The following is a 9,170-nucleotide window of genomic DNA, read 5'->3' on the forward strand; positions in this document are numbered from 1 at the left end:
AGAAATTACATCAGCTATCATTTTTTTTTTTTTGAAGAGCATGAATAATTTATAACAGCCACTTTTGAGAGAAAATGTAACGTTGTCGTTTTTATAGTTTTGAAACAGCTAATAGGTCTTATGAATACATGGTGTAACCCGTAACGAAATTAAACTGCATTTCACACATTCTTTATTAATTGTAAATGAGAAAATATGGTTGGTTTCTTCTTTATTTGACGCCGAGAACAGATTTACTGTAAACGAAGCTCTAAGAATACAGTATTTCTATTTTGAAAGTTATTTGAAAATATTATTGATTTAGAATCTCGGATTTAATCTATATTTTCTAGCTGTGGGTAAAACATTGTATGCATACGGGTCTTGCATGTGTTTCATCCGCTTTATTAAACCTTTATTATTAAGATTTGCGCGGATAAAAAACATTTTAAGACACTTATACAATAAATAACTATCAAGGGCTTAATGACGATATTTTTATTCGAGGGCAACCGTTAACGAACCCGAGGGCCGTCGGCTCGAAATTTGTAAGTTTATAACCATCAAGTTATGCCAGAAGTTCACATAACGTTTTATTTTTTACTTTAAAATCACTTTTTTTGTTGGTAACACTTTAAGCTTTCTTTTTAATATCTTAATCCTAGATTATAAACACTATTTTAAAACACGCTTCCCATAGCAACGTGTTTTAAATTTTAATGTTCCAACAAAAAAAAATTAATAACATTTATGCAAAAACGCTTAATGTTCTCGGGTGTCTACGTATGCAACTCGCATACGCTCGTTGCATAATAACAGCCCTCGAACTTTATTAAGCTTGTGTTTTCGCAGCACTCGTATTATTAATAACTAATAATAATTATTATAATAATAATAATAATAATAATAATAATAATAATAATAATAATAATAATAATAATAAACGCCCGCTTATTGCTTATTATGCCCTATGGCAAAATGAATGTAGTAATGTTTCGGGTATATCTGTGATACCCGAAACATTAAAAACAACCAATTATAGACAAGTGAAAATAGATAACTATTATGTTTACATATTTTTCTCGGTCTCACACAAAAGATAATAATGGTCTGCGGCAGTACTTAATTCAAACGAAAATAAACAAAATTATTAATTCAATGACATAATATTTACAACAAAATACACTCTGATCAATTTTAATACATAAATATGATAAGGTTTCTACGTAGAAACAATTAAAGTAATGAACTGATTCAGTATATTTATGCATCTGAGTTACATGTGCAATTAGTTCTAATTAACGTTTAACAGAGACAACATGGTATTAGAAAATATAATAATTGGTTTAGCAGCAGCCACCGCCATTTGTTACCTCTTTAAGCAGTTAATTGAAATGGCATTAGTCATATTCTTCGTCCAAAAAATGCCAGGCCCTCGGAAATTCAATTTATTTTACGGGAATATGCGTCCTCTGCATTCCTCTCCAGGTAAATACCATAATTTTGAAAGATTGGACCACCAATTTGGAATATTCTAGCTGAAATTTTTAATGTGTTGCGAAAGTGGGGTCTTGAGTATTATCCAATTTACAAGCTTTGGTTATTTTTTGTAAGTGTCGCCAACATAATGAGTCCTGAAGATTTGGCGGTAAGTCCCCCCAAAATGTGAGTCAATTTTGAGCAAAAATTTCAGCTCATTTTACCCGACATGAAACACTCGAAAAAGAGCATCGCTTATGATTTAATCCATAGGTGGTTAGGCAGTGGTTTACTGACCAGTTATGGCACTCACTGGCAAGTGAGACGGAAAATTCTAACTCCAGCTTTCCACTTCAGTATTTTACAAGACTTTATTTTGACTTTTAACGAAAGTACGGAAGAGTTGGTCGAACTTTTGAAAAAAGAAGTTGAAAAACCGTTTGTTGAAATAACTCCATTGATAACAGTAGATAGAGATAGCCGGTTCAAAAACCACCTCCACCTCCCTCTACTGCGCATGTGTGAAAATTGTGTCAGTCAGCCGCAGACGCAAGCGCGTAATCGCAGCTCGCTGGCCTGCGACCAGCTGGTCAGCCGGCCTGCGGCCGACTGACGCCATTTGTGATGATGCAAATATATTTATGTAGTATAATAATAATAATAATAATAATAATCGTCGCCATCTTGGAAGTTTGAAAGTCGGCGGCGGTCATTTTTGTTTAATGGTAAATTGGCGCCAAATTTAAATTATTTCAAAATTAATATTTGAAATTAGTCGGCCATGTTTGTTTGTTAAAAAAAATGGCGCCAAAATTTTAATTTATTTAAAAATTAATATTGGGTGTAATGTTGGTAGCGCCGATGTCGTCACAAATTCCGCCTAAATTCTCACGTTAGATGGCGCCACGGTCTGCAAACTTTTCGCTAGATGGCGCTGCCGTCAGCGCAGCCGTCAATCAAAGATGGCGCTGGCCTCCATTTTTTTTTTTTAAACACACCCCCCGCCCGTTTGCGAATATGCAACCAAGAAAACAAGTAGTAGTAGTAGTAGTAGCTTTTTGGGGTTGTGAAATTTTTGGTTTTTGGGGTTGTGAAATTTTGAATATATGATTTTTGAAATGTGCAATTTTGAATACATGAAGTATATATACAATACATGCTGTATTGAGTTAAGCAAAATATCAGAAAATCATCGCGCTTGTCACTAATAACTAATAAAGGAAAGTCATTATTTTATCGATAAGGAAAAAAAACCTAGTATATGTAGTTTTTTATTTTTGTAATGTTGTTTGCCTAACTTGTCTGTTGCGCACCAAGTTTATTTTGTTATTTGTTTAAAATATAATGCAAAAAAAGTTGTTGTTGTTGTTGTTCCTTCCATGGGGAGTCGAACCTCAGGTAGGTAGAGTGGATAGTGCTGTCTATTTTGGAAACCTGAAACAAATTCACATAAGCTATTTGGTTAATGGATAATAATAAAAACAATAAATTACTTTAATTGTTTATTACATCTAAATATAAGTACATACATACATACATATTATAATACATAAACATTATAATACAATAACTACAATACAAATTAAATATTATTCCTGAGTTTGAGGAAGAATATTTTTATGACCCCAAGATAATGTTCTACCTTCAGAATTGTTTAAGATGTAACGTTTATCATCTTTGAAAGATAAAGCAATTTTTTTCTTTAATTCTGTGTAAATGTTATGAAGCTTCGAACGAAAGATATTCATTTCTTTAATAATTTCAGTGTTTGGAACAGTAACTGCGTTTTGGTAGTCAATTTTATGTAATTCACTTGTAATTACATTGTGTTTAATACCCTTAGCTTTTTTAGATAATTCACCTTCAACATCCACACAATATGCTTTAGCACCTGTTCCTAAAAATTCTGATATTACACGTCCTTTATATTCATCTTTCATCTTCCCGATGACAGAAGACGATACAGGTATTCCATGAATATTTTCTGCTTTATAATTTGAAGTATCAAAACGCTCTATATTAGATTTAATATCATCATAAATATTTTCACAAAAAATTTCAATTACTAAACTATCAGTATCGGTATACAAAAGCGTTGCATTGTTACCGTATTTAAGTTTTATGAAATTATAATAAAAATCATACATAATAGTTTTACTGATATCTAGAATAGTAAAACCTACATACAGAGGTTTATTGTAGAAAACTTTTTCGTTCTCTAATTGAATAGCTACAAAATTTGGTGTAAAGATAGATGAATTTTTAAAATTTGGTCGTGCAATTAAACTTTCAGCACCTGGTTTTCTACCTATATTATTCCATGATGTTACCAATTTCACGTTTACTCTTTTATCAATTGATTCCATGGTTTTACCAAAAACTGAATTATTCATTAATTTAAATACATCTTTTTCTAACGCGTTTTTTGATTTGTTACGCATTTCTGTATTTAAATCAATATATGTTTTCAACCATGGTGATTGATTAAAACTTAAAACACGGTGAATATTAATTAATTTTAAACCACCTTGTATAGCTTGTCTTAAATTTCGATAATGTAAAACATAGTGTACTTTATTGTTCAAGGTTGCGCAAAGTTTCTCAGTTTTACTAGAGGGAGGAATAAATTTTTCAGGACAAAATGGTAAATCGTTGTGAAGATTATGTAATTCAGAAGGATATTCTAAATCAACTTCGAATATATAACCTACATCAGCGTTATCTGTCAAATTGAGAATTAGGTTATCATTGAATTCATTAGGATCTTCCCATCGAAAACCGCTATAAGGTAAATATTCAGACATTGCTGCTCCATACAAGTTGGTTGCATCAAGGTACATTATAAAAGAAGTTGGTTTAGAAGGATCATGATTTGATAAAAACTTATTATTTGCTACTGCTTTACGTTTTGAACATTGACAAAGTCCTCCTCTAATAGATTTTCGAAAGAAATGTACCATGTCTATATCAGTTAACAATTCGAATTTAATTCCAGTCATTTTTAACATAGCATCCCAGCCTAATGAAGGTGCTGTTAAGTAATGAGCTGGATCTAGTTCATAAATTTTGAGACAAACCTTTCTGAAATTTTCAAAAATGTCTGTTAGTAACAAAACATCAGACTTTAAATAAATGTCGGAATAATCACCTAACGTTTTGCAATCAAATAGATTCCAGACTTCCTGTGCTCGCTCATAATCATGTTCACTGATATCAGTTTTATTAAGATTATCATAAAATTGTTGAATCAATGGTAAACTGGTATCATCTAACTTATTAAAACAATCCAAATATGAATATGGAAAAACACCTTTTTGTCTTATCAAATTAAATTGGTTATCGTCCGGAAAGTGTTTCCGAATGGTTAGACATTCATTAGAAGTTAAAGTCTGAGATAATTTATCTAATGAAAAAGAAAGGAAACGGAACGAATCTACGAATCTAAGCGTTATAAAAATATTGTCAACTGTATTTGTAGTCGTGTTCATGACCTTATCAACTAAAATTTTTTTTGAAAATGTAATATACTTTTCTTTAGTTTGAGCAATGCAATTAATGATGGTCTTTTCTGTTGCTAAAGCTTTAATAAATAAATGACTATCATAATTAGTTAAATTATGACAAAAAACAGGGATATATTTTGGAATCTTATAATTTAAATTACAAATAGAATGTGCAGGTCCTAAAAATTCACCTGTTAAGTGACAATGATTACGAACTCTATCACAATTTAGACTTCCGTAATCTGTTTTGAAAGGTTCTTTACATAAATGACAATGGGTAGATATTTGAAAAACCAATTCATCTAACGGAGTCATTTCAAGTGGTACGATATGTTTGAGGTGATCGTGATAAAGTCTATTTACATCATCTTGCAACCATTTCACAAAAATTTTAGGAGCATCTTTTCCTCGATAAGTCCGATAAATTGATAAATTATCATTATATGCACATTTTATGTAATATCCGAAACTATATGGTTCATGTAAATGTGTAACAATTGTACGGATATTATCGGCTGAATTATCATTGCGTAAAGGTTTTAAAATAGATTCAAAATCGAAATAAAATACAAAAGGAACTTTAAGAGATTTATCAAAATTTTGAAATGTTAATTCATTACCAGGCACTTCTTTACCAAATTTATTTATAATCAGATCAGAAGTTGGTAATGTAGTGACAACTTCATTACAAGCATACTTACGATGTTTAACTAATTTTTGTTCACTCGAAAAAAATAATAGACAACCGTTACATATAAATTTAGCATGATTATGTTTGGAAAGTTGTGAACTTATTAATCGAGAAATGTTGCTTATCAGACAGTAATGTTTGATCATTCTTTCATCGTCTACGATAAGTAATAAATTTACATGAATGTCTCGTTTCTTAGAAGTTAAATAAAAGGGACCTATAATATCTGATACCCATTTACCTTTTTCATGATCAAAACGCTGCTCTGTTCCATAGACATTTACACTAATATTATTAAGTGCTTCAAATTTAAAAATATCAGTTAATTTAACCGGAAATGAAATATCTGTAAAATCTAATTCCTCTTCAAACTCACGATAAGCATCAACTCGATGTCGATTAACATTTACTTCAGTTGAATGAAGGTGTGCCAAAACAGACCATTTGAAACATTCATTATCATCATTATGAATATTGATAACCGCTCTCCGCTTCGCTATGTCCTTCGGTAATGGTATATATGTTGATGCACGTAGTGGATTGAATTTGTTGATATTAAGTTCCAAAAACAAAATTTCCATTAAAATCCAACCTAAAAAATTTAATACAATAATATGTTTATAAATAAAATTGATATTACTTACCACTATCTTTTTCCAAGAATTCACTCATTTTGTTTTTTATGACGCCACATATTTCTTCCAGTTCTACCTTAATATTTGTCGATATTGAAATGATGATATTTTTAGTGTTGAATGATTTGATTTCGATAATGTCTTTAGAAGGTAAAATATATTTAGCAAAAAGTTCGAAATTAATTTTAAGTTGGTTAAATTCTCTCAGTTTTCTAGTTATTAAAGTGATAAGTTTATCTTGATTTCTTTCAAAAAAATTGCACACTTCCAAGTCATCTAGTTGTGAATTTTTCAATCGGTATGAGGTAATTCTTGATTTGAAGGCAACTTGATATTCTTCAACGAAATCATCATCATCATTAATTTTGGCGGAGATGACACTTTTATGTTTTAAAGAACGTAAATGGTTTAATCTGGATCCTCTGTAGTGACTATTGCATATTTCACAAAATTGATGAAATGAACATGATGGAGCGTTAGTAGTAACTTCTAAAAACAAAAACAAGTTATAATAATAATAATATAAAGAATATTTACAAAAATACCTTGTAAAGGTGTTCTAGTTGTCAGGCGGGCTTTTTTAGGAGTCATATCATCCGAATCCATTGAACACAATGATGAATTTGTAATATGACGCCTATAGTTATCAAATCTCGTAAATGACGTTTTACATCCGGTGCAAGTGAGTTTAGATAATTTATCACCTTAAAAATGCTCTTAATTAAAACAATTTCTATAACGTAAAATGTATTTACTTACTATGTTTTTTTACATGACGTGTTAAAGCATCTTTGCGAGTAAACTTGTTATCGCATTGAGAGCACTTGAACATGATTACTTTCATACACGGACAGTCGAAGTAGAAATGAATTAATCATTGATGCGATATGATTTTATATTCCATAAACTTTGCAACCGGATATTGTGGTTCCTTACGTAAAAATTCAAAAAATTCAAAATATAACTGATAAAAATTTAACGTTTTTAAGGAAAAAAACGTTAGACAGGAAATATGATAACAAAAATAATCAGAATGAATATTATTTTTTATTAGACATAAAACAAACTACATACTTAAACTAACAAAGTCATACACCTAAATAAATTTTTAATTGCAGTTTTTAAGCCAAACCTAACGCTATGAACATCATAAAAACGATCCAACATGTACAAACAATTCCAAACATTGCTAAAAAGGTAGGAACATGATTAAAACAATTTTTTATTGAAACTACATCATGATCATTAAGTATAAGTCTCTTCCAGTCAGTATCAATATAATTACTATTGGTAAAAACTAGTCTTAATTTAAAATATATTACAGAGTTTGCTATAGAAACATTTTCATATTTAAATATTTCTATTGCAGTATTGCTCAAATAACCCAGATTCATCTTCTTCCATTGGTAATCAACATCGTTGAAAAATAAACTTTTCCAGAGAGGAGACCATCTTGTGTTGTTAGGACTTTCACTAGTGAAGACGATGTACATATCTACAACATCTAACGGTTTTTGCACGTACAACACATTTTGTATAAGAGTAACAAACAAGATGAGTGATGAGTTCAAAAGAGGCATTACACTTGAAACGCAGTGGGTTGTTGTTGTTGTTGTTGTTGTTGTTGTTGTTGTTGTTGTTGTTGTTGTTGGCTTCCTGTATCATCTAAAATACACGAAACACAATTATTTATTGATGAAGGAGGACCATCAAACTGATCTTCGTCAAAACTGTTATAATAATGTTGTAAACATGGTAGATTCAGCTTTATATCATGATCTTGTTGATATGTTTCCGGTAATTTATGAAATATATCCATCAACTGGCACGGTCCTAATTTCAGTAGTTCCAGTTTCATTAGTAATCGAATATCGCTTATGGTTTTTTCAAAATGCAGCACTTTTTTTATAACAGGTTCTACACTCGTTGCCATCTTAAATGGAACTAAATTAGACGTTAAATAATTATATCGTATATATATTTCTTATTTATTAGGTAATATCTTTCATTTCAATCCAACTATTCTGATTATCTGGTAAACCTAACCATTTCACAAATAATTTAGTTCCTTTACGTCGAATCACTTTCTCAACTAAATAGACGTCAGGATATTGAGTTTTTGATAATTCCCAAATATAAAAAGCTCCTTTGATTGGTTGACCTTCTTTATCTTCTAGCAGAAATGTTACAGGATTGGTTAGATTAATCTTACTGATTTTAAAAATTTCCGTTGACCAATTGGGTGTATATCCTTTTTCAAATAACATCTTTTCTTTGCTAATTCTTACGAAATCTCCGACTTTAAATTTTTTTCTGTTTTTATCAACAATCTTTAGATGATCATATGCTGTTATGTCTCCTTGATTCGAAGCGTTTATCTCTGTGGGTTTCCTTCCTGTTGTTCGATGTATTGTAGTATTATAATTTTTGGTTATCTCTTGCAATTTATTTATCCATTTATGTGTCGCAAATAACGTAAAATATCGATAAATTTTGGATTTTAAAGTACGTATAACTCGTTCAGCAATTGCTGCTTTTTTAACGCTGTACGTACTATAGTGATTAATATTATAACGTCTCATCAAATCCTGAAAAGTGGTATTATAAAATTCCTTTCCTTGATCTGACTGTAAATTCTTTGGTATTCGTTCTTTTTCATTCTTCAGTATTGATTCCATAGCTCTGCTAACCTCATTAGCTGATTTCGATTTCAGTGGTCTGGTCCATAAAAATTTAGAAAAACAGTCGATTACGACTAAAATATATTTAAATCCATTATTATGATAAGATAAATTTTGCATTTCTGCTAAATCTACTTGCCATAAATCATCCAATCCTTTAATTATAGTACGTCTTCGTTTAAAATTCCTGCGTGCAGGTTTA

General features: G+C 30.4%; 1 long non-coding RNA gene across 1 annotated transcript; it reads right to left on the minus strand.

Annotated features, from left to right (window-relative positions):
• Positions 1–2,713: 2,713 nt before the first annotated feature.
• On the minus strand, positions 2,714–7,853 carry LOC135265316 (uncharacterized). The gene is made up of 5 exons (XR_010332927.1): positions 7,839–7,853; positions 7,047–7,782; positions 6,833–6,991; positions 6,297–6,776; positions 2,714–6,244 (listed from the first exon to the last, which is right to left on the minus strand). It is a non-coding gene; the product is annotated as an uncharacterized LOC135265316 (long non-coding RNA).
• Positions 7,854–9,170: the final 1,317 nt, after the last annotated feature.

The sequence above is a fragment of the Tribolium castaneum genome, chromosome 2 (assembly GCF_031307605.1).
Source record: "Tribolium castaneum strain GA2 chromosome 2, icTriCast1.1, whole genome shotgun sequence".
NCBI classification, from domain to species: domain Eukaryota; kingdom Metazoa; phylum Arthropoda; class Insecta; order Coleoptera; family Tenebrionidae; genus Tribolium; species Tribolium castaneum.